Genomic DNA, 6000 nt, shown 5'->3' with positions numbered 1-6000 from the left:
TTGTAATCCATTTTGATCTGACTTTTGTGCATAGTGTTAGGTCGAGGTCTAAGCCCATTTTTTTTTGCATGTGGTTGTCCAGTTATGCCAGCATCACTTGTTGAAGAGACTTTCCTTGTTCCACTTCACATTTCTTGCTCCCTTATCAAAGATTAGATGTTCATACGTTTGGTGTTGTGTGTACGGATATTCCAACCTGTTCCATTGGTCTGCGGCCCTGGCTTTGTTCCAGTACCATGCTGTTTTAATTATTACCACTTTGTAGTAGAATTTGAGGTTGGGGAGGGTAATGCCTCCCCGTGTCTTTTTCCCAAGAATTACATTAGCTATTCATGGGCATTTGTTGTTCCATATAAATTTCAGGAGTGCTTGATCTATTTTTTTGTAAGAATTTCATGGGTATCCTTATAGGGATCGTGTTGAATCAATATAATGCTTTCAGGAGTATTGCCATTTTGACGATGTTGATTCTTCCTATCCATGAGCAGGGGATGTGTTTCCATTTCCGCATGTCCTCTTTTAGTTCATGGAGTAGCATTTTGTAGTTTTCATTGTAGAGATCCTTTACCTCTTTAGTTAGGCTGATTCAGAGGTATTTGATTTTCTGGGGCACAATTGTGAATGGGATTATTTTTTTCATGTCACTTTCCTCTCTCTCATTATTTGCATATAGGAAGGCCATGGATTTTTGGGCGTTGATTTTATAGCCTGCAACTTTACTATACAAAGTTATTGTTTCTAGGAGTTTCTTGGTAGAGGCTTTAGGATTCTCAAGATATAGTATCATATCGGGCTGGAGCGATAGCACAGCGGGTAGGGCGTTTGCCTTGCATGCAGCCAACATGGCTGACCCTAGTTCAATTCCTCCACCCCTCTCGGAGAGCCCGGTAAGCTACCGAGAGTATCTCGCCCACACGGCAGAGCCTGGCAAGCTACCCGTGATGTATTCGATACAAACACAGTAACAACGAAGTCTCCAATGGAGACATTACTGGGCCCGCTCGAGCAAATCGATGAACAATGGGAGGACAGTGACAGTGACAGTATCATATTGTCTGTGAATAGTGAGAGCTTGATTTCTTCCTTTCCTATCTGGATACCTTTAATGACTTTTTCCTGCCTAATCGCTATTGCAAGTACTTCCAGTACTATGTTAAACAGAAGTGGTGATATTTGGCATCCTTGTCTTGTCCCTGATCTTAGAGGAAAGGTCCCTAGTTTTTCCCCATTGAGGATAATGCTTGCCATGGGTTTGTCGTAGATGGCTTTGACTATCTTGAGGAAAGTTCCTTCAAAACCCATTTTGGTCAGAGTTTTCATTATAATCGGGTGCTGTATCTTGTCAAAAGCTTTCTCTGCATCTATTGATATGATCTTATGGTTTTTATCTTTACTTTTGTTGATATGATAGATTATGTTGATTGATTTCTGAATGTTAAACCATCCTTGCATCCCTGGAATGGATCCCACTTGGTCATGGTGTATGATCTTTTTGATAGTTGTTGGATTCTACCTGCTAATATTTTGTTGAGGATCTTCGCATCTGTGTTCATCAGGAATATTGGCCTATAGTTTTCTTTGTTGGTGGTGTCTTTGTTTTCTTTAAGTAAAAAGGAGATATGTGACTCATAGAAGCTGTTTGGGAGGGTTCCTGTTTTTTCAATTTCTTGGAAAAGCTTGAGGAGAACTGGAAGAAGGTCTTCTTTAAATGTTTGTAAGAATTCACTAGTGAACCTGTCTGGGCCTGGGCTTTTGTTTTTGGGAAGACTTTTGGTTACTGCTTCAATTTCCTTGATATGAATGGGTCTATTCAGGTATCCCAAGTCTTCCTGGTTCAGTCTTGGTAGATTATAGGAATCCAGGAATTTATCTATTTCTTCTAGGTTCTCTTGTTTCGTGGCATATAGATTCTCATAGTAGTCTCTGATGATCTTTTGGATTTCATTGGTTTCTGTTGTAATGTCCCCGTTTTCATTTCTAATTCGGTTTATTAGGGTTCTCTTTCTTTCTTTCTTTCTTTCTTTCTTTCTTTCTTTCTTTGTGAGTCTTGCTAGTGGTTTATCAATCTTATTTATTTTCTCAAAGAACCAGCTCTTGGTTTCATTGACCTTTCGAACTGTTTCTTTGGTTTCCATGTCGTTACTTTCTGCTCTAAGTTTTATTATTTCTTTCCTTCAGCCAATTTTGGGTTCCTTTTGTTGGTCTTTTTCCAAAATCTTGAGCTGTGTGGTTAGGTTATCTATGTAGGCCCCTTCTTCTTTCCTTAGGAATGCTTGCAACGCTATAAATTTTCCTCTTAGTACGGCTTTAGCTGCGTCCCATAGGTTCTGGTAGCTCCTGTCATTCTCGTTTGTTTCCAGGTATCTTTTAATTTTGTCTTTGATTTCCTTCCTGACCCACTTGTTGTTCAACATTGAGTTGTTTAATTTCCAGGTGTTTGATTTGTTTTTCAATGTCTTTGTGTGATTCGCTTCTATCTTGAGTGCATCATGGTCTGAAAAGATTGTTGATACAACTTCTATCTTCTTGATTCTATTGAGGTATGTTTTGTGGCCCAGCATGTGGTCTATTTTGGAGAATGTTGTGTGTGCACTGGAGAAGAATGTGTATTCTTTCTTTTTGGGGAGTAAAGCCCTTATAGGTCTATTAGCCCTCTCTCTTCTAGTTCTTCCTTCAAAGCCAATGTTTCCTTGTTGAGTTTCGTTCTTGTTGATCTATCCAGAGGCGATAAGGCGATGTTGAAGTCTCCAACTACTATTGTGTTGCTTCCAATGTCCTCCTTAAAATCTGTTAACAGTTGTTTTAAGTACTTAGCTGGTCCCTCATTAGGTGCGTATTCATTTAACAGTGTGATTTCTTCCTGTTGTATGTATCCCGTGATAAACAGAAAATGGCTTGGCTGTCCCTTCTAATCTTTTTCAACCTGAAATTTATGTTGTCAGATACTAGTATGGGCACCCCAGCTTTTTTGAGGGAGCTGTTTGCTTGCAGGATTGTTTTCCATCCTTTAACTTTGAGTCTGTGTTTTCTCTGATTGTTCAGATGAGTTTCTTGTAGATAACAGAATGTTGGTTTTGATTTCTGGATCCATTTCGTCACTCTGAGTCTCTTGATTGGTGCATTTAGACCATTGACATTGAGAGAGATTATTGTCATGGGGTTTTGTGCTATCTTTCTGTAGGTGTTGGCTGTGTTTCTAAGTGTTTTCCTTCTTATCTTACAGGAGCCCCTTTAATTCTTCTTTTAGATTTGGTTTTGAGTCTATGAAGCTCCCGAGCTGTTGTTTATCTACAAAATGGTGTATTGTTCCATCAAGTTTGAGTGAGAGTTTAGCTGGATAAAGTATTATTGGTGAGGCGTTCATTTCATTGAGTTTTTTCACTATATCCCGCCATTGCCTTCGGGCTTGGAGGGTTTCCTCTGATAGGTCTGCTGTGAATCTAAGGTGTTCTCCTTAGTATGTGATTTCCTTCTTTGACCTTGCTGCTTGTAGTATTGTGTCTCTGTCCACAGCATCCATCATTCTGACTATGATATGCCTTGGAGTGTTTTTATTAGGGTCTCTTTTAGCTGGATCCCTTCTGGCTCCTTGGATCTGGATGTCTGCATACTTTAACGCTGGGAACTTTTCAGCAATGATTTCCTTGACTGTGGATTTTTCATTGGGGTTGTCTCCCTGTCCAATGATTCTAATGTTGTTCCTGTTGACATCATCCCCTAGGTCTCTGATTCTCCTTAGAGCCATTTTGAGGACTTTTCCAATGGCTTGTTGTTCCCTATGGGATTTCTATTGCTCATCTTCAAGCTCACTGATCCTGTCTTCAGCTGTATTCATCCTACTGCAAAGGGCACTTACTGAGTTTTTAATTTCGTCTACCAAATCCTTTATTTGTGACACTTCTTTTTGTAGCTTTTTTATTTCTGCTCTCATTTCTTCCTGTATTTTCTCGACTATCTGTTCTATTGTTTCTTTCATTTCTTCTTTTAGTTTTCTGGATATCTCCTCCAATGATTCTTTGAGTAGATCCTTGAACATCCTCTGAATTTCATCTCGGAATTTTTTATTGGAGAGATAATATTTATTATGGATAACCCCGGCTGAGGATTCGGGATTCTTTTCTTCCTATTCTCCTTGTAGTGGAGATTTTCGCTGTTTCTTCATGTTGTTTTGGTTGTCTAGAGATAGAACCCTGGAATTCACTATCACTGCTCCCTCATATTGTGGGAAAGAATTCTGGATGAGCTCCTCTCTGGAAAGAAAGATGGCGGCCGCACGGGAGCCTTGTGGAAAGCGGGTTTGAGCCGGGCTCGGGGGAGCGGCGGGGACCTCATGGGAAGGGGGGCTTTGTGGGCCGTCCCCCACGCCCCACCAAGGTCGCCAGCTGCCCCCCACGAGTGGCTCTCCGGCACGGCCACGGCCCCGGAGGCACAAGGACTTAGCACAGAGAACCAGCCGCTTGGAGCAGAAAAGCAAATGGACTTGTGTTGATCCGCGCCACCAAGCCTGCCCGGAGGGGGAAGGGCGTTGACCAGCCCGCCTGCTCCTCTCTGGAAAGAAAGATGGCGGCCGCACGGGAGCCTTGTGGAAAGCGGGTTTGAGCCGGGCTCGGGGGAGCGGCGGGGACCTCATGGGAAGGGGGGCTTTGTGGACCGTCCCCCAAGCCCCACCAAGGTCGCCAGCTGCCCCCCACGAGCGGCTCTCCGGCACGGCCACGGCCCCGGAGGCACAAGGACTTAGCACAGAGAACCAGCCGCTTGGAGCAGAAAAGCAAATGGACTTGTGTTGATCCGCGCCACCAAGCCTGCCCGGAGGGGGAAGGGCGTTGACCAGCCCGCCTGCTCCTCTCTGGAAAGAAAGATAGCGGCCGCACGGGAGCCTTGTGGAAAGCGGGTTTGAGCCGGGCTCGGGGGAGCGGCGGGGACCTCATGGGAAGGGGGGCTTTGTGGGCCGTCCCCCACGCCCCACCAAGGTCGCCAGCTGCCCCCCACGAGCGGCTCTCCGGCACGGCCACGGCCCCGGAGGCACAAGGACTTAGCACAGAGAACCAGCCGCTTGGAGCAGAAAAGCAAATGGACTTGTGTTGATCCGCGCCACCAAGCCTGCCCGGAGGGGGAAGGGCGTTGACCAGCCCGCCTGCTCCTCTCTGGAAAGAAAGATGGCGGCCGCACGGGAGCCTTGTGGAAAGCGGGTTTGAGCCGGGCTCGGGGGAGCGGCGGGGACCTCATGGGAAGGGGGGCTTTGTGGGCCGTCCCCCACGCCCCACCAAGGTCGCCAGCTGCCCCCCACGAGCGGCTCTCCGGCACGGCCACGGCCCCGGAGGCACAAGGACTTAGCACAGAGAACCAGCCGCTTGGAGCAGAAAAGCAAATGGACTTGTGTTGATCCGCGCCACCAAGCCTGCCCGGAGGGGGAAGGGCGTTGACCAGCCCGCCTGCTCCTCTCTGGAAAGAAAGATGGCGGCCGCACGGGAGCCTTGTGGAAAGCGGGTTTGAGCCGGGCTCGGGGGAGCGGCGGGGACCTCATGGGAAGGGGGGCTTTGTGGGCCGTCCCCCACGCCCCACCAAGGTCGCCAGCTGCCCCCCACGAGCGGCTCTCCGGCACGGCCACGGCCCCGGAGGCACAAGGACTTAGCACAGAGAACCAGCCGCTTGGAGCAGAAAAGCAAATGGACTTGTGTTGATCCGCGCCACCAAGCCTGCCCGGAGGGGGAAGGGCGTTGACCAGCCCGCCTGCTCCTCTCTGGAAAGAAAGATGGCGGCCGCACGGGAGCCTTGTGGAAAGCGGGTTTGAGCCGGGCTCGGGGGAGCGGCGGGGACCTCATGGGAAGGGGGGCTTTGTGGGCCGTCCCCCACGCCCCACCAAGGTCGCCAGCTGCCCCCCACGAGCGGCTCTCCGGCACGGCCACGGCCCCGGAGGCACAAGGACTTAGCACAGAGAACCAGCCGCTTGGAGCAGAAAAGCAAATGGACTTGTGTTGATCCGCGCCACCAAGCCTGCCC

The sequence above is a fragment of the Sorex fumeus genome, unplaced genomic scaffold, assembly GCF_029834395.1.
Source record: "Sorex fumeus unplaced genomic scaffold, SorFum_2.1 ptg000028l, whole genome shotgun sequence".
NCBI lineage: Eukaryota > Metazoa > Chordata > Mammalia > Eulipotyphla > Soricidae > Sorex > Sorex fumeus.
The sequence above is the reverse complement of the archived record's forward strand: the minus strand, read 5'-3'. Positions refer to the sequence as shown.